Source organism: Melanerpes formicivorus, unplaced genomic scaffold (assembly GCF_026170545.1).
Source record: "Melanerpes formicivorus ecotype bairdi unplaced genomic scaffold, bMelFor1.0.p_v2 SCAF_21, whole genome shotgun sequence".
Classification (NCBI taxonomy): Eukaryota; Metazoa; Chordata; class Aves; order Piciformes; family Picidae; genus Melanerpes; species Melanerpes formicivorus.
Genome location: NW_027142373.1, coordinates 8865208 through 8891465, shown reverse-complemented (window position 1 = coordinate 8891465; position 26258 = coordinate 8865208). Strand labels below are relative to the sequence as shown.

General features: G+C 47.0%; 1 protein-coding gene across 1 annotated transcript in view; it reads right to left on the bottom strand.

The window, feature by feature from the left end:
• The window catches only part of TNRC6C (trinucleotide repeat containing adaptor 6C), a 339338-nt gene extending 319795 nt beyond the window's left edge, over window positions 1-19543 (bottom strand). The window contains exon 1 of the mRNA XM_068151425.1: window positions 19526-19543. The gene's annotated coding sequence lies outside the window, so the exon portion shown is untranslated. The remainder of the gene's footprint in view (window positions 1-19525) is intronic.
• Window positions 19544-26258: the final 6715 nt, after the last annotated feature.

The window sequence follows — 26258 nt, the reverse complement described above, 5'->3', positions numbered from 1 at the left end:
TACTCTCTTTGTAATGGCAGCCTTAGGAACAGAGCAGACATAAGGCTGAGCAATCCCATTCCATGGAATGGGACCCCTGTGCAGAAGGGATGTAGGCACTGCCTAAAAGGACCAACATTTACCAAGAAAAGGCCACAGCATGCCACTCTGCAACCCAAAATGACTTCTTAATGAGAAGCAAACTGCATGCTTAGCTCAAATTTAAGGCAATGCAAATAACTCATGGGAGAGAAAGTGCAGAAGATTCTTCATATGGTACAGGTAAGATCTTTTTGACTCAGAGGTAGCATTCCCACTTTGGTGAAACAATAATGGTCAAAAATATTCCAGCATTTCCCATGACAAATGGCTAAGCCTGCCCATTTTCTGAGGGTTTGGCTGGACTGCAACTGGATGGACAGCACCACAAAAGTGTTCATCACAGCCCTTGTCCAAAGCAGGGGGCTCCCTAGACTTTGCCACCTGGTTGAAGGATATATTGTCATTTATTGGGCAATCAATAGTTGTTATCTTGCTACAGCACACACTTTCATGGCAGCAGACTTCTCACACAACAGATTTAGGCAGGTGGGGAAAAACCTTAGAGCCTTGCACTAATGTCAGGAAATAGCACCTGGGTGCTGAGACACTTTCTGGAGAGCTTGAACAAGCCTTGGGGTTAGTGGTACCAAGCACAGTGGGATGGAGAAGCAAAACCAGTTTACCACATTAGAGATTATGTGTTTAAATTAACTCCAATGAAAATAGCTGAAAACAAAATCCACACCCAGATAGGAGGTATGGGGAAGGGAAGAAGTCTGCTATAGACATGAAGCAGATACAGGAACCCAGGAGACCTGATGGCCACTCATCTTCCTGACCATGCCTCTTTCCTTCAAGCTGAGATGGGCACTGGCATCACTGCATGGCCTTGCCTTGGGAAGCAGGAAACAGTGTCACACCCCTGAGCACAGTGAAAGTGGAGCTTTCCTGGGGCCAGCACACCTTGAAGGCATCCTTTTTGCCTCTGAACCAGTGAAATGAGATGGAGGCTCCTAACACAGGATTTAATAGTTCCCCAGGTCATTCTGGTTCCCCATTTCACAGGTGGGGAGGACACAGTCCAAGAGCCCATTTTCAAGTCATCAGTTATGCTGTGGCTCCACACTGCAATGATTCATAAATACACACACATCCCCACCCACCCCCCTCCCTTTGTTCTGCTTGTGTGAGATGGGGGGGTGGGGGGTTGGCTCTGCTCTCTCTCCTTACCTGGATTTGCTCTGCTCTTTCAGCTGGATGAAAGGGATTTGATTGAATTAACTTAATTGGCAAATGCATTGTTCAGATGGCTGTGACAGAAACAACTTTATGCATTAGTCAGAAGGTTAAGTAGCTCGTGGCAGCTCCCAACACCTTTTTTCTTTACTGCCGGACACCTCTGTACCAACTCTGAACCACTGTGTCTCCAAGCAGGTTGAGAAGGAAGATCTGGTGTGTTGTACATCACATCTGGGTCTCGTCTTGCTATAGAGTCACAGAATCATTTTGGTTGGAAAAGACCTCTAAGATCATCAAGTCCAACCATCAACCTATGGCTGAACTTGGCCTGTCTTTGCAGACCTCAAAGCCAGCAGATATGGCCAACAGCAAGTGATGTAAATCCAGGTGTCTCCAGCTGTGACCTGGGCAGTCTCACAGCCCTCACAAACCTGACAGATTCAATGATTGAAGCCCCACAGATCTGCAGTGGCTTTGTGGGTGCAGAGAGATAGCAACATCAACCCTGATGCCGCTTGAGAAGTGGATCTGTCCCAGCCATAACCTTCACTGGATGCTGCCAGCACTCAGACAAGACTGAATTGCCCTCTCATGCATGAAGGTGGTCACATCTAGATGACCAGCAAGGCAAGGTTGGGGAGAAGCCTGTATTTAACATCACTTTGCACCTCGAGCATCCTCTGGACAGGAAGAGTCCATCACCCAGGGCTAGCAGGCCAACACTTCCCCAACACCAAAGACATTTGAAAAACATTTAAAGCTTACTCTCTGCATATACAGCATAGAGAGAGAGGGAAATCTTCATAACCATTCTGATTTCCTCCAAGTGAAGCCAGTGTAAATCTCTGGGTTTTATGAATCTCACTTACATTTCGTGCCTGACTTGTGCATAAAACTTCCCCAGATTTACACAAGCTAACTCCATAAGTCATCCCCTTCCCAATCGGGCCCTATATCTTGATGACCTTTTAGAAACCAATGACTGCTTTCTTGTTGTTATCCATAATTGGAAAAGCACTGGAGATAAGAAAATTTATAGCAATGAGTGATCTACCTGTGAGAGACAATAAAGAACGCCGGGCGCTGAATGAACAGGGAGAGATTCCCACACACGGAGACGTGCAGGCACACAGGCACAGACACACAGCTCAAGCTGAATTTCCTTGTCTTCACTAAATCTCTCTCAATTTCTCCCTCCTTGAGCCCAGGGCTTCCTTGAATGTACAGCCTCTGTTCCGCTGGACACATCCCAAATCAAGTATCTGCTCTGATCTCAGTCATCTCCTTGCAAATCTTCTGCTTTAAAGTAAATGAAGCATCATTTGACAATCCACCTTCGCTCCCAAAGTGAATCTTGTCTAAACATAGAACTCTTTTGGTTGGAAGAGAACTCCAAGGTCATGGAGTCCAACTGTTGACCTAGCATCACCATGGCTGTTAAACCATGTCCCAAAGTGCCATGACCACAGGTTTCTTGAACACCTTCAGTGATGGTGACTCCACCAGCTCCCTGGGCATCCTGGTCCAATGCCTGACCGCTCTCAGTAAAGAAATTTTTCCTTATATTCAACCTAAACCTCCCCTGGTGCAACTTGAGGCCATTTGCTCTTGTCCTATCACTTGATACTAGGGAGAAAAGACCAACAACTACCTCACTACAGTCTTCTTTCAGGGAGTTGTAAAGAGCAGTGAGGTCTCCCCTCAGCTTCCTCTTCTCCAGGCTGAACCCCAGTTCCCTCAGTCACTCATCATAAGACCTGTCCTCCAGGCCCTTCACCAGATTCATTGCCCTTCTCTGGACAGCTTCACATAGGATGATGGAATAATCCCATCACACAACACAGCCCTTCAGCATAGCAAACCAAGACTGCAATGTATATACTGCTATAGGCAAAGTGCAAAGGAAGATGGGCAGGGTGGACCTCTGTGCTTATCACAGCACTGGAGATCCTTTGCTTTGGGGTTAATCACAAAGACACATTAATCACATCACTATTGTCCACAGTGATCTCTGCCAGGGGGAATCATTCTGTGTGACAGGATCACTGAACTGCTCCCAGACATCAAAAGAGCCATTCCCAGAGTGGACTTTAGCTTGTTTTGAAACACAGGCAGAAGGTCACATTCTGCCACATGCCCTCTCTAAGACTGAACCAACAGATTGGAATGAGCTGTCCTATTTGTAAGAAAAAGGAGTTGTCTGCAAGGCAGCAGTCCTGATCCTGGTTATACACATCAAGTCCAGCACAAGCCAAGACTCAAGGGAAATAATTCCAGTCACATCTGCTTTCAGTCAGAATAACCCAGATGATGTTCTTGTCTATAGGAACCAAGGAAGTGCTGAAAGGTAAAGGAGCATTTCCTAGTGCAAGGGTAAGAAAATACATACCAGCAGTACTAGTAAGGCTGAGTGTGGAGGGGATGAGTAAGGTTTGCAAAGTCTGGACATTAGGAAAAGTTTTCCATCAGAAGAGCTGTCAAGCCTCAGAACAGGCTGCCCAGGGCAGTGGTGGAGTCACCATCTCTGAAGGGATTCTAAACCAATGTGTAGATGTAGTGCTGAGGGACATGGTTTAGTGGTGACCTGGCAGTGCTGGGTTAATGGTTGGACTCTGAGATCTTAATGGTCTTTTCCAACCTAAAACATTCCATGCTGAGAGCTGCTAACACAGTATGAAAAAAAAAAATGCTTAAAAAGGGGCTTTGTTTTGAAAGCTGCTTTCTCTCTTGAGTCACAGGTGTGAACAAAGCAACCTGCACCCACTCTGACCACTGTACAAGGGCTTTTACACACCTCTGAAGCCTGTCCTGGCTTAAAATGGATCCCAGCCACGGGTCCATACCTCCTCTCAGTTTTCTTATTTGCAGTGAGAAAGATTCCATAGAACTCCCAAGGGAGAGGTTAAAGTAAACCAGTAAGAGCAAACTGCTCAAAACTAGAAGGGAAAAACCAAACATGGCAAATTCCTGGCAAAGGCTGGGACGAGGAAAGGAAAACAGAAAGGAGCAGTTGCAGGGGAGGAAGCCCTGGCAGCTCTCCCCTGCCAGCACTCAGCCCTTCCAAATAAAGATCTCTGGAGTTTCAGCAAAAGTCTCTGGGGTTTGTGTGCAGGGGAAGGCTGCTCCAGATGTATCCAACCTGCAGCTTTTGAACTGACTCTTAGTTAGCTCTGACCAAGGCTTCTTTGGGGAAATGAGGCAGTGGGATCTCAAACCAGGGCTGACCACCTTGCTGTGGTCTCCTCTAGCTGTTCTCCACTTCTACTGAATTCAGTCTGTACTGAGGACATCTCTCTCAGACATCTGTATTTTTGGATTATTCATCCTGAATTGATTAGTTCATCCCACAGTCACCCTGATCGTATTCCTCCTATGTACTAACATCTCAATGAACGAGCAGTCAAGTAGAAAATGAATGCATTAATGCCTGATTGTATTACTAAGCTCTTGTATATGCTAACGAAGGCAGCAGGGTTTAATTCAGCCAAATAACAAACAGGTAGTTACAGAGTTAAACTGCACAAGTGTCCAAACAAAAGTAAAACACACAGGAAAAAAAACCCTCCAAACCTCTTAATATCTTTTGGGTTTAGCATTCAGATTAGCTTTGGACATGAGTGTGTGTTTGAAGAGAATTCTTTTGTCTGGATACAGAAGCCATTTTCCTGCTGGTATTTTCAGTTCTGACACCGAAATAGCCACTTTCATCCCTGCCAGGGTAGAATTGATTACAAACCACCTAGTTAATTAAAACAACAATTTGCTTTCAGACCTGCTTTTTAGCAGAAACTAAGCTCAGGAAATGATGTTTTTTTTTTACTTTGGGGGGGGGGAGCAACTCCATCGGAGTTGCTATTTGCAATTCAATAGGGCAAGATAAAGTTCTCTGCTGGAAAGAGAGAAATGCAACTTTTTCTTTCTTTTTTTTTTCCCTTAAATCATACCCAGTATGAGATAATTTCCTATTTCCATCCACAAGCAACTGCAATTGTATATGTGAAAAAAAAAATAAATAGCAGCCCAGCTCAAAGGAAGCACACTAATCTCAAAAGAAATGGGTACATTTTCTAGGCAGGTTGGCCAGTCAGGAACTTTGTTCTTGTTACACTGCACAGCAGCTCTTTGGATCGCAGTGTACTCAATAAAGCTTCCTGAGCAAAACTTCCAGACTTTTTCATCCAAACTTTTAGAGAAGGGCAATGAAGTTGGTGAGGGGTTTGGAACACAGGCCCTATGAGGAGAGACTGAGGGAGCTGGGATTGCTTAGCCTAGAGAAGAGGAGACTCAGGAGTGGCCTTATTGCTCTCTACAACTACCTGAAGGGAGGTTGTAGACAGGCGGATCTTGGTCTCTTCTCCCAGGCACCCAGTACCAGAACAAGAGGACACAGTCTCAGGCTGCACCAGGGAAGGTTTAGGCTGGAGGTAAGGAGGAAGTTCTACACAGAGAGAGTGATTGCCCTTTGGAATGGGCTGCCCGGGGAGGTGGTGGAGTCACCATCACTGGAGGTGTTCAGGAGGAGACTTGATGGGGTGCTTGGTGCCATGGGTTAGTTGATTAGATGGATTGGATTAGTTGACAGGTTGGACACTATGACCTTGAAGGTCTTTTCCAACCTGGTTTATTCTATTCCACACAGACCAAGATTCAGGCTTGCCTCCCCCCTTTGTTTCCAGCAGGGCAGCACCTCTGCAGACACACAGCACCATGCAGTTTGAGTGTGTCTGCTGCTGTGGCATACGGTGGGCACCATGTATACAGACCCTGCTCAGACAGACCCTCCTCATGCTCCACAAGTTTACAAAGGAGATTTTTTTTCCAGGGAGATTGCCAAACAGGCCTAGGTTGTGTGTAGGTAACCAGCACCCCAGCAGGGTCGCATTATGCCACATTACCAGCTGGTTACCACCAAAATGTTCCATACGGTTTGTGTTCCAACCCAGGTTGTGCAACTTGGTCTAGAGGAAGGCGTCCCTGCTCATGGCGAGGGCATTGGAACTAGCTGATATTTAAGGTCCCTTCCAAACCATTCCAAACCATTGCATGATTCTATGAAAATGTAACTGGGGCAGCAAAACAAAACAAAACAATTCTTCCTTCTTAGCAAGAGAAGAATCAGCTACAACACAGAAGACACGATGGCAGCTGGTAGTACAAGGCCTGGGCAGTGTCCCCCTCCACAGAAACACAGGCACTGGTCCCTCCAGAGCCCATCAGGGTGACAATTCAGAAGACCAACAGCTGTGTCCAGCATGACCTGAATACAGCAACGTGACTCAGCTGTGAGGTTGCATTTCTTAGGCAGCCTTGCTGGCTTATTGGCTTGCACAAAAATCCCTAAGAAATCTCTCCTGGATTTTACTGCTCTTGACACTTTTCCTAAAAGGGAAAGCAATATGCAGCCACACTCCAGGGAGAGCAGGGCCAGCAATCCCATTAAAATGTTTCCAGATCACTGCACCAACTCCAGCTGCTCACAGAACCAAACCTGCCTGTGATGCTGGACAGCTGAGCTGTGGTACCATGAACCACAGCCAGGCCAGCAAACAGCTCTGCAGAACCATCCCTCCTGCATCCTCATCTCCCCATGCTCCTTGCACAAGAAGCTAACCATGGTACAAGCCACACTCACAGCACTCCTGTTACTGACTCAACATCAAATGACTTTAGAGAGCAAAAGTCCCCAACAGGGGGAATTTGGCTGCAGTTTTGACTCCAAGATAGGCAGTTCTCCTGCAGGTCAGCTGAGGGAGATTTCCATTTCCAACATCCTCTAAGCCTCCAATAAACTGGACTTGCCTTGACTGCATGATCATGGCCAAACCCTACAGCCAGGGCCTGTCCTTTCACAAACAGTAGGACATTGTGGAATTGAGAGCTCAAATCCACCAAGCAGAGCCTAAATTAGAGCCTACAAGAGGTGCCTGTAACAACCTGAGTGGAGAAGACTGACTCATCCCCTTGTTTTCCCCAAGCACAGACTGTATCTGTTTGGCAATAGACCAAGGAAAATGACAGTATAAACTGCCAGATACCAGCAAATCTCTTCTTTTGCTGCCTGTTTTTCATTTCCAAGAGACAGAGCTGGCTTTGTTGCTATCCAATAGAGCAAGCCTCATACACAGCTCTAAATTTGTCTTCCCATTTTCATAGGCAAAGTGATAGAGGTCTTGCACAACACCACAAAAGTCTCTCCAAGAGTCAGTCTTCTACACCCATTTGGCTATACGGTCCCATCCCATCACCTGGGAGTCCCACTGGCTGTGCCCAGCCTGAAGGGAAGGTTTAGCACTTTCCCTTAGTACTTCACAGGTGAGAGAGTCCTAACAGAGACAGGAGAGACAAAACACTGCCAGAAACGGTATTCATCACCCTTCATGTGTTCATGGAGGAGGAGTGCAGGTTTAAAAAAAGCAATATTAGTCTGACTTAAGTGCAGATGAAAACTGCTGGGCTCTGACTCCTGGGAGAGCTCTGCAGGAGCAGCCTCAGTGCATATTCCTCAGGGCATCTCCAGAACTAAAACTGGAAGAATTGCCCCAGGAAAGGACTTCAGATCTGGTGCCTGGGGCAGAGCCAGCTCTGTAAACAGGGTTGTAGCACAGAAGGCTCAGAGATTCACCCTCACTCCCTGCAGCATTGGCTAGTCCTGATGTAGGGTCAGCAATCTGGGTATGTTCCCACTAAGAACTACAGTGAGACTATCCATTCTGTTTATACAGCCACTTGGTGATAATGAGCAAACTTGGCTTCATCTTGAAAACCTTTAATAGACTTCTGTATATCGCTGAGGTTTTAATGGAACTACTAGAAAAGCAGAAAAAGTAGAGCAGACAACATGCAGAAGCTGGGGTCTGCTTTCTGTATTCAGAACAAACATTTGGAATTCTCCCTAAATATTTTCTGCTTCTCCACTCAGAAAACGTTGCATTTGTTGTTTCACATTTTTCATCACATCTTTTCCCCTTTCCCCATTCTTTCTGCAGCCACAGAAGAAAATACAACACCAAAACACCTGGAAAAACAAGTGGTGATGACCTTGCTGGCCACTTTCCCAGGACTTGTGCTCTCCACGACTCTGCCCTCTCACTCTTTCACTTACAAGGGCAAAAGAGCTTGAAGCAACAGAATGGATGAGCCCTAGGCAGAGAGCAGGAACAGTTCATGAGCCATTTGACAAGTGAGGGAGAGCATTTGATAGGATGTGATTGGAAGAATTGTGTGGTCCTTCCAAAGCAGGAATTAGAAGCTGGATATGTACAATTAGAAATGGGTCAGCAAACCAGTTCATCTGCCTTTGCTTTCTAGCTGAGGAAGACAAAAAGACAAAGGAGATCTTCAAACCTAACAGGCCCAAGGAAAGGAGAGGATGGGGTCCTCAAAGTGCTCCTCAACATAAGCAGACAAGGACAGCAGTGGTGGTTTAGCTACCTTAGAAATATTTTGCTTGGACAGAGGCAAACAGCACTACCTACCTGGTAACTCTATAGTCCCAAGCCTTGTCCTGCACAAACAGGATAAGCCTCTCCATAGAAATTATCTTCTTGACATTAGATAGGTGTTCCTGAGCCAGAAGCACAAACTCCCTTGAAAGCAGAGATAAGAGCTGTCCAACTGCCAGGAACAGCTAGGTTATCAAATGTTTGGGGTAATTAAAAGAGAAGGTGATTAGGTTCAACTCCAATGGGTTAGCATGGCTATCAGGCAATGTGGGCACAAGTACTTCTGATTATGAGCTGCTGGATTAATAAAGCCCAGACCTAAACAGGGGCACCAGCAGGGAAAAAAAGTAATAGGACCCGTGTTCCTAAACACAACTCTACCAACTGGATGAGTTTGATCCAAACACTGGAAGAGGCAGGTATCAAAGCAAAACTGCTTCAGAAAGAGAAACAAGATGGAGAAGCACATGGTTCACTCAGCACGTGCAACTGATGGATTTACCTGGTCTAATTTTTTGTTTGTTTTGTTATAAATCAGTCACATTTAGTCCCCAGAGCTACTTTGCACAACCTAGAGGAGCGCACATGCTTGGAAGAACTACCACAAAGCTGGAAAGAAACACAGGCTGGGAAATATCTGCCCTGGGTGGAACACCAGCACTCTCAGAGGGAAAATACTCCGCTCAGGCACGAGCTGGAAAGAAGTAAAGAGACAAAGTGGGAAGATGATCTACTGCTTTGTCCAACAAGAACAACTCATTGCCTCTAAAAGAAAGAGTAGAGACCTACTCTTATGGACAGCAAGCAGGGTTAATGGCATAAAACCACAGGTGGATCACTAATACATGTACTCCTCTCACACACCTTCTAGAGAGGTGTTCTTAGTCATGCCACCACAAAACAGGAACATTTCACTTCACTGAACACATAGCCAGCATGCTCTCCATCACAGAACCAGCCTGAACCCCTTTCATGAGAAGGTCTCAGGTCCATTGAAGGCAGCACAAAGTCACCATGACAGTAGCAGCACGGGAAGCTCAAGAAGTGATGGACACTTACACCAGATTTGCAGCAGTGGGGAAACGTTGCTGCTGTTATTGGTGCAAAAATCAGGATCTGAGGCAGTTCAGGTGCCTTCAAACTCCTTACTCAAGATGCTTCTAACACCCACAGCCAAGCTGCCGGGCTGGCCAGGGAAGAAACATGGAGGAACCAGCCAGGGCCACACTCCCAGCTCACACAGGGGCTGTTTTCCAGCTCTCCAGATCTCCAGCATTCACCTGAACTGGCTGGCACTCTCCACACTACAGCACTTTCTGTTCTTTGCTGAACAAGGGCATGCCCATGCAGCAGCAAAAACCCAGGCTGGGAGCTGGGAGGAAGGGACCAACAGTTTGGGGTGGGAGAAAAGAGGCAGCATCTATTTGGGGGGTGGTGGGTGAGGGGTTGGGTTGTTTGGAGCTGGTTTTGGGGCTGGGCTGGTTTGGGGTTTTTGGTTTGGTTTTTTTTTTGAGGAGCTGTGGTGTCACCTTGTTTTATTTTCTGACAGTGCAGGCTGCTGGCAGGATGACTTGGTTGCCAGGGAAACTGCTGGGAAAAGGTGCACAGGGCTGCTGCCCGCATCCAGGCTGAAGAAACAGGAGCCATCAAGCCAGGCAATGCTGCCCACAGCCAAGCTGCTCACAGCCATGCCAGCACCATGCCAGGCCACGGTGGAAGGGGCCAGAACCAGCAGCAAGCCAAACATCTGCTCCTGCACAGCCTGGATGAGGGCTTAATCCAAGGCTCCTGAGCCGCAGAGAGAGCCCTGCACAGGGCCCAGGCTGTGCAGGCAGCCTGCAGGGGTGAGCACAGTGCCTAATGGAGGCTCTATTTTTGTTATTTATTTTATTTTATTTTTAAATCACTGCCATTAGGAGAATTGTTATGGTTGGCAATTTGCAATAATCAATTTGGAATCACAGTTTGATTAGTTAATGCACTTTCTGCAGCTCTCGCCTCCTAATTTGATTGGGAGGGGAGAGAGGGGGAGATTTTCTGCTTTGTGGCTGTGTCTCAGCTCTCCCAGAACACGTGCAGCAAACCCATCCCTGCTCCTCACCCATCCCTGCAGAGCCATACCAGGCTGCAGCATGTCCCATTTGGGTACACACGGGGTCTCCCCTCAGCTCTCCAGGCAGAGAGAAGGCCACTCTCCTTCCCTGGGGCGTCAGCCAATGCTTTCTGCCACTCCAGTTTTACATGTAGGGCTGTGGGGCAGGTCAGGTGGGCTATAGAGAATGAAGAGAAGCTGAGCATCAGCTTCAGAAATATCTGTAATACACAACAGCACCTGGAATAAACTCTGGGCAGGCACTGATCTTCATACTGATGTGTAATATGTGATGATCCTGAAGGATCATGCAGCTGGAGGTGGGGAGATTCAGACTGGATGTGAGGAAGTTCTTCACTATGAGAGAGATGAAGCCCTGGAATGGGTTGTCCAGGGAGGTGGTCGAGGCCCCATCCCTGGAGGTGTTTAAGAGCAGGCTGGATGAGGCTCTGGCCAGCCTGGTCTAGTGTGAGGTGTCCCTGCCCATGGCAGGGGGGTTGGAACTAGATGACCCTTGTGGGCCCTTCCAACCCTGACTGATTCTATGAGCTCGCTTCAGAGCCTACATAGTATTTCCAGCAGCCACCAACAGCAGATAAAAAACAAAGCTGGAGGAACACTTACAAGAAGGAAAAGAAGGAAATGCATTCTGTGTCCTGTTCCCCCCGTTCCCCCCCCCCCCCCCCCCCCCCCCATGATATGTTCAGGCTCCAAACATCACTTTAGAATCCATACCTTCCCATGAAATGCCCAACCTCCTAAAGCAAGGCAGGAGTCACCAGTCAACTTTGTTGGAAGAGTGGCCATGCAGACCAGACAGGCTGCTGGTGCAGGCAGTGGTGTGCCTATGCTAAAGGACATCACCTTTCACCCTGCTGTCATTCTACACCAAATTGTGTCTCAGGCTGCCTCCACAGCTCCGGTCCCTCCACTAGCCCTAACTCCCAGCAGGATGATACTACCACTGAATGCCTAACAGACAACACCCAGCCTCAAGACAAGTCAAATCTGGAGCTGCAAAGCACCCAATGGATCCCAGAGAGAGGGCAGATCCCAGAGCCAAGAGGAAATTTGGAAGAGCTATGGCTCACAAGGTCTTGGGCAGTCACAATCCTCCTGACTTCAGGAAAAGCTGCAATAATCTCTTGAAAAGGCCTTTCCACCTCAAAAATGACACCAACCTGACACAACTTACATTCCCTACTCCCTCCAAACAAATCACCTCTGAAGACAGGAGTGATTGTTGTTTAAAATAAATAAAGAAGGAAAAGAAGACAACATTAAGTACAAGTCAAACTCCTTCAGACTTTCATGGTCCAAATTGAAGAGGAGGACCGCAGAACATGCAGGGGAAACTGATGTAAGAGCTTGTAAGAGATGCTGACCTGCTTCTGTGGTTGGCAGGGTCATAAAAGCAGGGTGTTTGAAGGGAGAGTATTTCCATCCATTACCCTTTACAATACCACCCCCCAGGCAACTCAGGCACTGTCAGAGCCTGGAGGATCCCAGTTCCCTCCTCTCCCATAGCAAATGCTGTAACTTCTAAGAAGTCAGCTGGGGCCACCCTCCTTGGTGCTATTTTCTCTCCCTGTCACTCATGCTGTCTCTTGTAGCTCCTTCCTTTCCCTTCCTGCTCACGCTATTCCTGTACTAGGCAGCTTCCTCCACCCACCTCTCTCCATCCCCAATTCTCTACATTTAATGTTCCATTCCCATCTCCCTGGTTATTCTCAGCACCACATACCAAAGATACACCAAGCAATGAGGCTGTGACATCCTCCTCTGCTGTCCTAAGTGAGCAGGCTTATATATAATGCATTAAAGGGGGAGGAAAGGGGGAAAAAAAAACCCCAACCAATCCATCTTTTAAAAGACTTTATACATCCCACCTGCTTGCAGAGCATCCTTGGGAGAAATCTGGATGGTGGTGATTGACATTACCTGGTGCTGTAATTAGAAGCTGTATTTACAGCCTTGCTGCCATTTTAATGCTGTTTTGCATCTGTTGTACTTTCACTTAGAGAGTAAATGTAGTGGGGAACAGCTGTTTTCTGCTGCCAGCTCATGCGACGCTCCCCGGCCAGCGATTTCCCCTCTGTTCCAGGGGGCTGTAATTATCTCAATTACCAGCGCAGGGACATCTCCCTGCAGCAACAAGTACAAGTCCTAGCCCAGCTTTTTTGAGCAGATTGGAGGTTTGGGGTGGCCTGGCTGGCAGGTTAGCTTAATGCACCTTCACAATCCCCCTCACAGCAGGGCTCTGGGCTTGTTTTCTCCTCTTCCTCAACCAGTAGTCAATCAATCCCCAACCTGATGGGGCTGGGCACCTCACAAAGAGATGAAGACACTAGATTCCTTCTTCACCTCTACATTTAACACCAGTGATGCCTGGAGCCTGAGGCTGGAGAGTGGTGACTGGGGAATTGATAAGGTCCCAGCAGACTTTGCATTTGTATAGGAGCTGCTGCTGAAACTGAATGCAGATAATAGAATAAACCAGGTTGGAAGAGACCTTCAAGATCATTGAGTCCAACCCTTCAACCAATCCAACCCACCTAAACAACTAACCCATGGCACCAAGCACCCCATCAAGTCTCCTCCTGAACACCTCCAATGATGGTGACACCACCACCTCCCCGGGCAGCCCATTCCAATGGGCAATCACTCTCTCTGTGTAGAACTTCTTCCTGACATCCAGCCTAAACCTCCCCTGGCGCAGCCTGAGACTGTGTCCTCTTGTTCTGGTACTGGCTGCCTGGGAGAAGAGACCAAGATCCGCCTGTCTACAGCCTCCCTTCAGGTAGTTGTAGACATCAATAAGGTCACCCCTGAGTCTCCTCTTCTCCAGGCTAAGCAATCCCAGCTCCTTCAGTCTCTCCTCATAGGCCTTGTGTTCCAAACCCCTCACCGACTTCGTTGCCCTTCTCTGGACTTGTTTCAGCAAGTCAACCTCCTTCCTAAACTGAGGGGCCCAGAACTGGACACAGGACTCGATAAGGCAATGAGGCTTGGTGAGATTCGTCCCAGGGTACTGAAAGAGTTGGGTAATGTTATTGTGAGACCTCTCAGTCATCTATCAACAGTCCTGGGAACCTGGAGAGGTCTCAGTCAGCTGGAAGCTAACAAATGCTATTGCAGTTTTCAAGAAGGGCAAGGAAGACAAGGCTGGTAATTACAGGCCTGTCAGTCTCACTTCAGTGCCTGGTGAAATTATGGAGAAGAGTATTCCAGGAGTTATTGAAAAACACTTGAAAGACAATGCAGTCACTGGACAAAGCCAGCATCTGTTCAGGAAGGGACACTTTCACTGCCTTAACATGCCAAGATGACAAAATTCCCCAACTAGTGGCCAGTGGCAAGGCACTGGGTGTGAGATTTGAGCAAAGCTTTTGATACTATCTCACAGTAATATTCTGGATAGCATCTAGAGTTAGGCACCTACACAGTACAACTGCCTGAAGGGCCAGGCTCAAAGAGTTGAAGTAACAGAGGTAACATCGGGCTGGGAGCCAGTCAGTAGTGCTCTCCAAAGCTTGGTGCTAGAGTCCATGCTCTTCAGTGTGTTTATCAATGACTTGGTGGCAGGAGTTGGACACACTAGGTGAAGCTTGCCCATGATACTAAACTAGGAGGAAGACTTGATTCCCTCACGGACAGAGAGGAGACTTGGGAAGGACCTTATCACACTCTACAACTACCTGAAGCTGTAGTAAGGTGGTGGTCAGGCTCTTCTTCCAGGCAACTTGGCCTGGCCTGAAGCTGTGTCGGGGAGGTTTAGGTTGGATGCTAGGAAGCACTTCCTCGTGGAAAGGAGTCATTAGACACCAGAATGGACTGCCCAGGGAGGTGGTGAAGTCACCATCGCTGGAGATATTTGAGGAAAGATTGGATGTGGCACTCAGCAACGTGGTCTGGTCCATGTGGTGATGTTAGGTCACAGGCTGGACTTAATCTCAGAGGTCTGTTCCAGCCTCAGTAATTCTTTGATTAGATCTCTGGGTGTGATTGCCCAACTACATCAGATTTAAGTGCCAGGTTCTGCACCTGGACTGTGTAAACCTGAATGCATGTTTGGATTGAAGGACAAGAGGTTGGACCATAGCCCTGCAGAAAGAGATCTGAGGGGCTTGGTTGATGAGAAGCTCAAGGTGTCCCAGCAGCCAGAAGGTCCAACTACATCAGCAACAGTATAGCTAACCAGTCGGCAGAAGTGATTGTCCCACTAAACTCAGCATTGGGTGCAATGTGTACTTTTGGGCTCCACAAGGTAAATAGCACATCAAAATATTAGGCTGCATCCAAAAGAGGGTAATAAAGGTGGTGAAGGTTCTAGAATGCTTGATTTGTGAGGAGCAGACAAAGAGAGTTGGTTTATTCAGCCTAGAGAAGAGCAGACTTAGGGATGGCCTCAATACTGTCTACAGCTTCCTCCTAGGGGAAAGCAGAGAGAAAGATGCTGTTCTTTATTTCTGGTGCAAGGGAGTGGCTTCAGCTGTGTCAGGGGAAGGTCATGTTGGCTCTAATGAAAAGGCTCCTCGCTGAGAGGGTGGCCAAGCACTAGAACAAGCTAGCGGTCATCATCCCGAACCTGTGAGTGTTCAAGCAGAACTTGTACAACATTCTTAGGTACTTGGCTTAACTTTTATCCCTTTAGAAGTAACAGGAGCCAGCCAGGAGTTAGACTCTCTGATCCTCATGGGTACCTTCAGACTCAAAACACTATGACTCTGTTCCCCCCTAGCTTAGAAGTGCATTGGCAGTCCTTCAACACTGTGTGACTTCTCCCAAGCGAAGCAAAGTCATTTGCTGTTATTGCACTGTACTGAAAGAGGCCTTTTGAAGCATCAAATCACTGCTGAATTACTCATTCCTGGACACACATCTCTCTCTCCACACATCTGTATCCTTTTCTGTCCATTTATCTACTCTGACCCTGCTGCCAAGCCGAGCCATCACCAACATCTCAGCCACACGCAGCATTTGCCACGAGAGGGCTCCCCCACGCAGAGCCACAGGCAGCAGCTCCCACCCACCCCTGCTCCTGCAAATTAGCTCCAGATCGGGGGTTTTGCTGAAAACAAACGTGTTTCTGAAACACCATACCCAAACATGTCTGTGTTTTGGATCTAAACCCTAGAGCTCTTTTCACTGTCTCGTTCCCAGTGGTCATGTGTGTCCTGTGCCACCTGAAGAATGCAGGAAACAGGAAAACTTCATCCTCAGAGCTGCAAGAGCTTTCACACAGGAACCAGGCTGTCCTCAAAACTATTTTACAAGAGGAAAACTGCAGCACATGGAGGGGAAATGGTTAAATCCTGTTTGACCAAGCTCCTACCATGGGTTTCCAGCAGACTCAGAGGTAAAAGAGAAATAAAAATCAAAGCCTCCCATCCCAATGCATTGCCCAGAGCCCAGCCCCATAGCCAGTGCTTTCCAAGGAGTTGTGCCCTTTACCTTCTCGTCCTTTTTTTCTGCAGTTCTTAGCACAGCATCCTTCAGCCTAGCCCAGTGACTCATCTGGATTAGGAAAATGGCACGAAAGCAGCCAAAAAGCTTTTAAAAATCATTGCACTGACACAGGTATGGACAGAGTGCTCCTCATGCTGATTTCAGCCATTTCAGGTTGTACTGAATCAGGCTAAAGCAGCACAAGAGCATCTGCTTGCCCAGAGTAGAATCAGGACTGATTTTCTCAAAGCAGATGCTGATGAGATGGAGTAGAGAGCTGGGTAAAAGCTGTGGCTGGGGAGAGCAGAGGAGGTGGCAGCTTAGGGTTGCACTCACAGCAGGGAGATGGGATCACAGATCTTACAGGTCAGGCTTAAGCTGCATTTGCAGAAGTAGATGGCTTTCCAACCCCCAGCTAGCAGTGGGTCTCCTCCTGATAAGGCCACACTCACTTCTGTGACAGCCTTGTTCTAAATTCCTCTTCTCAGTCCTGAAACACCATACATTGAGAGAGGAAATCTGGCTGCAAAGCACTCTGCTCTGGGACCAACTCAAGCATCAAAGCAGCCCTAGGGCTTGCTTTCTACATAGCCCAGGTTGTCCACAGCCTAACCCTCTCCTGATTCTTATTCACTGCCCCTGTCTTTCCCAGTCAAACCAAGCTGCTCCAGGTTGGTGCTGCCTCCCCATCTCTGCAGCTCAGTGCTGAGTACAACAGCTTGCTGATTGCAGGGCTCTGCAGACAGTACCACACCAAAAACAACTGTTAGTAAACACCAGCAGCTTGAAAATGCACCAGGAAAACCATTCTGCTCTGTAGCACGTGTAAGAAGGAGAGTTATGCAGGTTTGGTTTGTATCCTTCTTCCCCACCCCCCCCATCATAAAGCAAACAGAAGGTTCTTAGTCTATTTAGGTCAATTAACTTCAGCTTTCAAATGAAGTTCTCATCTCATTTTACAGTCAAGCTGTAAGCAAAGCATAAAAAAAAGGTCAGCTGAGGAGAGCACAGCCCTGGATTTCTAGACTGTTAAGTAATTTAAACCCAAAGGGTAGAAACAAAATTGAGATCAGAGAAGAGCACCCAGACCACTGAACAACGTCTGCTGCTTCACACATTTCTTTTTCCTTTACTCTGTGCATCAAACTTCCAGGCCAGGAGAAAAAAAGGTAGGGGGAAAAAGAGGAGAGTGGATAGTAAGAGCTGTGCAGAGGAAGCCATTTGTGGTACACAACACCACATTTATTGGTCTCACACACCCAGGAATGATGCTCCATATTCTTGAGTGCCATCTACTGGCATTTTTATCTCTTTGCTATATATTAAAAGCCACCCCCAGTGTTAAAAGAGCAGTCAGGTTGCAGTCAAGCACTTGAAAAATGCCAGAATCTGGCCTGCACGGATAACCCAAGCCCACTCCCCTGGCATAGATGCATTGCAACACACGTTGCAAGATCATCACAGACCCCTTGTGCTGCAGGAACGAGCCCCCTTCCATACACCAGATGGATGGTCCTCTCTTAATGAGCAGCTATTCAATATTTTTCTTTATCCTCATCATTCAATATGTAGCTCTGTGTATGGCATGCTATTGAAGTCCTGGTCTAAATAATGAGCTATTAATTTTCTCCTGGGCTTTCACAGCATTTATTATCATAGTATCTGAGTGGCTTGCAAGCATTAATTTGCCTTACAGCAGCCTGGGAGGAAGGGTGGAATTACTCTTGTACAGATGGGGAACTGAGGCACAACCAAATTAATCAGCAGGGTATCGTGTGGTTGGGTGCTCAATTTGGGATGCAAAAGGATCCATATCTCAGAGCTTTGCAAGTCAAAGCTTTCAGTTGTTAGGGCACTGCTCTGACAGCCTCCACGTTCAGCTATGAGCCCACAGCTTTCCCAGTCCCATCTGCCATAGCAGCTGGGAACCTGGCAGCTCTGGGGTTCATCTGAGATGAAGTTTCTCTATATCTTACCTCGTGAGTCTGCTGCAGTCATCAGGGCTGCCTTACTAGCTAGAGAGACACAGCCCCCCAGGAGCAATGCTTCACTTCAAGGTGGTCATCTCTCAGAGACTGCACAGACAGCCCAAGTAACTCCTTCAGTTTAGGGCAGCTATGGATCATTCCAAAGACCACCTCTTCCTTGTAACACAACCCACCACAAACCACTTCCTCACACACCCCTGAAAACTGAAGATTTGCATTAAAAGACCAGAAATCATGACCAAAAAGAAAAGCCAAAGGGGGAGGGAGCAAGAGCATCACAAAGACTGGGGTTCTGCCACTGCTGATTCAGAAAAGCCTAGAAGTACAGCACTACAGAAGACAGCAAAACCATCATCCATATTCCCTGCCCAATGGGTACAGAGGGAAAAAAAAAAAGTGATCTCCCACATCCAAATCCAGTGGTCAGCACAACACAGGCCATGTGAGCAGCTGCATCAACCCCAGCAGTGCCAGGACAACCACTCACTGTGCTCTGCCTCTCACAGCAGCTCTCTCTGAAGCTTCAGAAGCAGCGAGAGAGACCCGAAACAGCATCAGCAAGTCATGGGTGAGGTCAGGGAAAAGGATAAATCTCTCCTTGAAACCTATTGCTCCCCACACAGCACAGACATTGAGCTATATTCACCACAGCCACCCAGAGAGGAAGAGCTCAGTCAGCAGCTACCCACAAGTATGGAGCTCCAGGTGAGCTGCTTTCCACCACCACAGCCTTTTTGGGAGAGGCAAGGCTTCAATTGCCTTCCTCTGAGGCTGGTACATCAGGTCAGCCCTGTGCTGTGCCCTGACAGGGGCATTTTCCACACCCTGATCACTATTTTCATGCTGCTCTGCACACCCAACAGAACTGCAAGACCATTTGGGGGAGCAGAAATGACTATTTGGTGTCATATTCAGAGAAGAAGGCACTACCCATTTGCATCACAACAACATTATATTTCTTTGCTACTTTCCACCCTTTCCCCATCCCTTGCTCCTCCTAAGATCTTATTTGCATTTTTGATCAGACCCCTACACCGACGAGATGCCTTCAGGGAGCTGGCTGTAGCAGTGCCCAGGTCTTTTTCCTGGGCTGAATCAATTCATCTACACCTCTGGGAATAAAATGATTTTTTTTCCCCTGCAATGTGTACAATTACTTCCAGTTTTCATTGGTAAGAGAGGAGGAAGAATGAGGCTTTGAAATGCAAAGTCATATGTGCAAATCATCATCTCCAGCAGGGAAAGCTTCACCCCCTCCCCCCCATGCTGTGATCCCAGGTGAGGCAGTATCTTACCTGTGCTGGAAGGAGCACTGCCTCTTCTGAGCTGACCTGCCCACACCACGCCATCCCAGTTCATCCTTGCCTCATGCCCCTGGCAATCAGTGATGGCCCTGCTGGAGGAGACACATGGGGTGGTTACATGAGAGCCCAAGTTACTCTGTGCCTTCCCAAAGAGCATCAGCATTCCACAGACCTGGTTGCATAGCTCATGCTCACCTTACAAGGCCATCTCTGATCAGCCCCCACTAGCTTCAGGTACTGCTTTAAAGCTTCCATCTCATAACTTAAGCCTGCAAGTCTCCACCCCAAAGTGAAGCATGGCAGCATGGGGACTGTCTGAGGGTTTTCAGCCCATTTTCCTCCTGTTACCATACTGTTACAACTAGACTTATTTTCTCAAGAATTTAAACATGGACAGTCTGTGCCTTGTTGGCAGCTAGGAATAAGTCTCCTTTCTCCTATAACACTAGAAATAGAAGAGAAAAGACTTGATCTACTCTAGTGACTCCTTCTAGGTGGCAACTACTTCTGGTTCTTCCCTGAGCAATCTCCTCGTAGGTGCTTTAGATAAAATGCTTCTCCAGGCCTGGCCAGCAATCAGGTCTTGCTTCACACAAGAGCTGAACCTCCTCCTCTGCCTACAGGCCCTGCACACAGAGGCAGGGGTGCTTTTGGAAATAGCCAGCTTAGTTAAGAGTATTACACAACAGGCTTGATAACCTCCAGATATGAATGCTGCTGATTAACCACACACAGAGTCCCTTTTTCCTCTCTCCCCCAACCCCCACCTTGCCATTTCAGTTCTCATTCCCTCATCCCTCTATCATATCTACCTCATACCTCTTTCTCTAGCAGAGCAACAGGCAGTTTTGAAGGCTACTTCCTAATTTCTATCTGTGCTTCCCAACCCTCTTACCTAAGCAGCTCCTCTCCCAACGCTTTCCTTTCTCTGGCACACACTTTCCTAGCCACAGGAGGCTTTTACCACTACACAAACAGCTGAAGCTCATCTACCAAACAATGGGGAGGAGCTGCCAAAGGCAAGGGCCATCAGAAACGTTAACGTAAAAACCACCAAATTGGATTCAGGTGACTCCCATCAGGTTGGGTAGCTTTATTTCTCGTGACCAGTAACGTGCTGACACTCATTAGGCTCAGCTGGTGACAGAAGGGCCTCAGGAAATCACGTCCTGCAAAAGCATTGACCAGGGAGCTCTGCTAACTCTGGCTGATAAAATCTGGGGGTTTCTGACACAGACAAAGCTGAGCAAGTGTTCAGGAGCTTCCCTTCACCTGCAAGGTTCAAAGAAGTTTCCCAGGATTCCTGCAATTTACTGCAGAGGTGGAGGATCTTTTCTACACCAAAGGAGCTGCTGGCACCATCCTGCACAGGGGTTGCAAAGGTTCTGGGAGGTGAAAGCCACCCAGCAGCATCCACCGCCACAAGATGCAGCACGGCGCACCTCAGTTTCTCTCCAGCAGGACATACAGACAGCCACAGCCTCCTTTTTCAGGGGCAGCAACATCCCTGCCTGCAGAGCAATTTTCTCCACACCTGGCTCCAACCTCAGGTGGAACAACTTAAAAAAGACCAAGCTCTCCTCCTCGGACAAACTGCCTGCACCACACCTAGGTTAAACTCTGTAGAAAATAGTTAATTAATCTCTCTTGCTGCGGCCTAATTCTCTTTCCAACATGTGGCTGTCACTTCCCTGTCATCAGAGCTGATTTACAATGGGGTTTAATTAAATCCTCCGTACATTATTCAGCATTCTCTGAAGACAACACCAAAGCAGCCAAGGGTATTTAAAATGTCACCTGCTGAGACGTATCATCTCCTCCTAAATAAATATGACAGTGATCAAACTTTGGCTAATTACAGTGACTTCGTTATTTGTTTGTATGTTTTAATATTTAATTGCTTTCGTGTTCATCCAATTACAAAGCAACAGCAAATAGAAATTAACTTTTTATCAGCGTGTTCCCAGCCCAGCTAATCAGCACTTCAAAGGCCAGACACAATGGGAGGCCATCCAACCTGAGAGAGCTTTACAATATATTCTCTGCTGAATGGACCCTTCTATTAAATTAAGGGAGAATTGTGTTTGTCAGGGTATTCCCAGCTCCCACCCAGATTCCCTTTATGTGGCCGTTTATGGGCCTTGTTGTAGCATCCTTGCAGCAGGGTAGTAAATTGTTTGCGTTGCTCCTGCCCTCGTGCCGATGCTGCTGTCTGCTCTGCGGCTGCCCGAGGTAACGGTGCCCTGCTCCCTGCCAGCAAATAACCCTGGGAATGATTTGGCAGCTCGCACCTCAGTGTTGAGCAGAAAGGAGGAGGCAGGCGTGCGGCTCCTTTGCGCGTGGGGAGCAGAGGCAGCACCGTGGGAAGGGTCCTGTCTGCAGGTCACTGTCAGCTAAACAGGCACAGAAGTTAACCCTGATTCCCCGGCCCCAGAATCTGAAATTCCCAGTGCTGTCAGCAGCACCAGAGCTCACAAGCCATGGGTCTGCAACCACTTTCTGCTTGTCCTCACACACACCTGGTGCAATTAAGCTCAGCTTTGCCATGGGAGCTGTTGCACAGACCCCTTTCTCTACACTCCTTTTAGTAACAGCCAGGGGAATAAAAGGCAAGAGAAGCCTGAAGATACACAACTGATTTAAACAGGATAATTCCTGCCACTGCAACAATCTTGCCAGTGACCAGTAAACTATTTATATTGTCAGAAATCTGATGTAGCAAACACAAGGTTAAGTGCAGCTGCTTTGCCTCCACAAATCTCCTCACAGAAATGGAAGCCTGCTGCAAGACAAAATGATTGAGGGTCAGAGCAAACAGATAAACAGCACGTCTGCCAGACATCAGAGGAGAAATACCATCAGGCAAGCACATGCATAAATGACCCACATTAAACACAACTCATCTGCATTGTGTTTGTCCTGCATTTCTTTGCATCCCCCCAAAGTATCATTACTCCAGAAAGCCTTTTAGTTGCCACAGTGGAAAGCCTAGACAAGGGATCAGGGATTGTGCTGCCAATGCCCACGATTTCAGGAAGCAGTCCTCATCACAATGATCATAAAGCACAACCTCCTTGTTTTAAATATCCAAGCCATCAAATCTGTGCATCTCTAACCCAGGCCAGGCAGTAGATCTTTCTCTTGGAAGCCCACACAGATTCTGATGTTATGACCCAACCTTGCCTCGTTGTGTTTCAGAGTTCGCAAGCAGCCTCTCTCTGCATGCACAAAGAGAATGAAGAAAAGCACTTGGCATGATTAAAGATCAGACAAATTGGAAGGCTTCTTGCCACACTTGCTGCTGTTCCTTAAGCAAGTTGTATTCAACCCTGCGAGCAGCAGGTAAAAACCTCAATGAGCCAATGGGGTCACAGGTCCTTGGGGCAGTTTTAGGCTGATGCCTAGGAAATGTTTTTGCTTGGCTGTTGCTGACCCTTGGCTGTGTTTATTGTAGTGTCTAAGTACTAACAAGCTACTCTCTGCTCTTCTCTTTTGCCTTGCACAAGGCGGGGGGTAAAGGGAGTCGAGAGGGGAAGCTGTTGGTAACCCCCTGGTTTTGTCCAGGGGGGTTCTTGTGTGGTTTATAAACTGTAAATGCAAGTAAATATTGTATATTTTGTACATATTCAATGCACTTCATATTTCTAGCTGGTAGTGTGCTTGTAAATATAGCTTCATTTGCTTTCCAGCTGAGCTGGTCTGGCAAATTTTATTTTGGGAGTATTTTCAGCCCACCTCAGTCCTCCATGGATATGCCTTAAGAGATGCCACAGTGGCTGTCACACCTTACCGTTACCTATCTCCCCAGATCTACTACAGCAAGAAAACCCCCCAAAAAAACCCAAAAGGACAACATATATGAGACCTATATCTCCAAACCACACTCCAGCAGCACGAGCTCACGTTTGTCTCTGGAGCATCAGGAGATCTGGTACCCAGAGATCTTCCTGATCTTCCTGAAAAGGCTGCTGCGAGACAACACCAGAGAGAAATTCTCACAGTGTGAGGCAGAAAAATTATTCTGGGGAAAGGGAAAAAAAAAAACCAAACTAAAAAGAAGTTACTTTAATCAGATGGCTTTATATTTTCTTTAAATAAAAACCACACCACAAAACCAGCCTGGGTGTTGGTTGGTTGGTTGTGGGGTGGTTTTTTTCCCCCCCACCGAGAAACAACTTTAGGTTTAACTTTAGGCTTATCTCATAAAATATTCAAATGGACAAAGAAATATGTTTGAAATACTTTGATTTTCCTGAATTAAAGATTTCATTTGACCCAAACCTTATTTTTTTGTTCCCCTCTTTTTTTTCTTTCAGATTTTTTGATTTTTTAAAGCTTTGAGACTGGTTTCATTTGAGAAATCAAGAATAACAAGAGTTTCACATGCAAACAGGAGATCTGATTTCTGCCTGCCTTCTGGAAGGGCTCACCCACCATCATGACTTGCTTCAGGTTTTGTTCCCTTAGGTTTTTCTCTCCTCCAGATTTACAGGGTTCTCTACAACAAAACAAAAAAGATACAGAAATAATAAGCTCACACCAAGGATGAAACTGAAATAACTTCAATGGGGCCCTTTGAAACAGCTGAGTGACCAGTGCAGCGGTGGGGAGGGAGAGGTTTAAGGTTGGGAGGAAGAGAACAGAGAGGAAATGCAGAAATATGCATATGAAGAAAGGCAGATCCATCCCCCTTTGATATAAATCTCAGCATTTTGAAGTCTATGCACAAAGGCTGCAGCAAACTTGGCTGACAGCGACATGAGAAAGGCAGGAAACAAAATAAACTTCAATTTAGAAGGGATATGTTTAGTGCCACAGAAAAGTCACTTTTCAAAAGCAAGGGGCAGGAATCACAAAATCATTAAGGTTGGAAAAGACCTCTCAGATCAAGTCCAGCCTTCCACCCAACACCTCCATGCCGCCTAAACCATGCCCCACAGTGCCACGTCCACATGTGGTTTTGACACCTCCAGGGGTGGTGACTCCACCACTTCACTGGTCAAAGGGCTTCAAACCATTTAATTCCAGACCAACTCCTCAGATACAGCCCTTTCAAAAAGGAAACTAAATAGAAGAAAATTACACTGGTTTTCCTGGCCATTGCTGACAACACCCAGAGCATTCCACGAGAGTGATGGCAACAGAGGCTTCAAAGTTCTGCAGTGGCCCTGCTGAAATCAGTGCCTTGGAATAAAAATAAATACTAAATCTGCTCATTCCTAGCAAAATCCTGGTCTGAGTCACTTCAACATCCTTTGACCTAAGGAAACAAAAGTTGGAGGAAGTTCTGAAATCATGATGATACCACCTTCCAATATATAATTTCTTTTCCTCCCCCTGCTTGGAGTGAATCTGTGTCCTTCAAGATTAAGGTAATTATTTGCCCATCTCCAGCTAAAACACAAAACCTCAAGCTCAGCTACCAAACCCAGCTTGGAGCAAATCAAAGCTTTCAGCTGGCACAGTCTGCACTCTTTGTAACTCATTGGAATCTGGAATGATGATTTACCACCCTCATCAGAGCCAAGAATGGTACCAATATTATTATTATTATTATTATGACTGTATCTAAATCTTGACTCTTTTCCAGGGTGGCAAAGATCTCTCCCACTCAGTTTTATTGCTTAGTTTCTGCATTTTTCAGCTCTGTGATATATGGGGTGACTGAATCCAGGGCATATATCCAGGCTTCTGAAGCTGCCATGTCATCAAAACTCAAGGCATAACTCCACTCTGGGGATGACATGAAAAATCAGGGCTCTCCCCAGCCTCCCATTTCTCTGGTCCTGGGCTCTTATTACAGAGCTGTTAAGTTTTAAATTGGGTACTCCATATAACAGTCCCGCATCTCAGAGTCAGAACCTTACAGGAGAACCTGAGCTTTCATTCTCTAAGAATCATGTTTCCAACCTTCTTGTCTGCAGATGAATATTTCAAAAGGCAACACTGAAGGCTGCAAATTCAGAAGAAAGAAAGGAAAAAAAAAGTAGTTACAATGGTGGAAAAAAAAAGAATATTAAATCCCATGGGAAACTCCACAAATAAGATGTCAGTAGCGGTTTTGGTCAGCATCTTTGGAATGCTTAGCATGGGTGTTCCTAAGAAATTATGCCAGGACCCTTGGGATGAGCTCAAGACAGTTGGAAGGAGCAGGTGGAGCAGCCCTGTGCAGGATGGCATTGGACAAGTTGACAGCAGGGCCACGGAACAAAGCTGCCCAGTGGTGTCCTTCTGTCCCACACAAACCAAACTCTGACTTGCTGTTCCTGTTTCCATCCTCCTTTTTTTCCCCAAGCAGGTTTCTTAGTCAAGCCAACAAAGTAAGGTGTGGAACCTTGCTTTGTCCAGTTGCAAAGCCTGGGAAGGTTTCTCAGGTGCCTTCAGTCTCACACATGTTGTGCATCTCCCTGATGTATACACCTTCAACTACCCAGAAATTGCTGCCCCAGCCTAGTCCTTATGATCTACTTCAAAAAAGGGATCCTCTGCTTCCCTCCACCTCTTGGCAAGCTCAGAGCTGCCCAAGTACCTCCATGGGCAGATCCATCACGTCTTATAGGACAAGCTTCTGGATGAAGACAACATGAGCATGGCGGATTGCTGTAAAAACCTGCTGAGATGCACATCACTGTCTGCAAAACGTGGCACAGGGGCCAGATCCTGGGAGATGGTATGTGACCTCAGCAGCAACTATGCACAAGCTAAAGCTCAAGGACATTCAAGA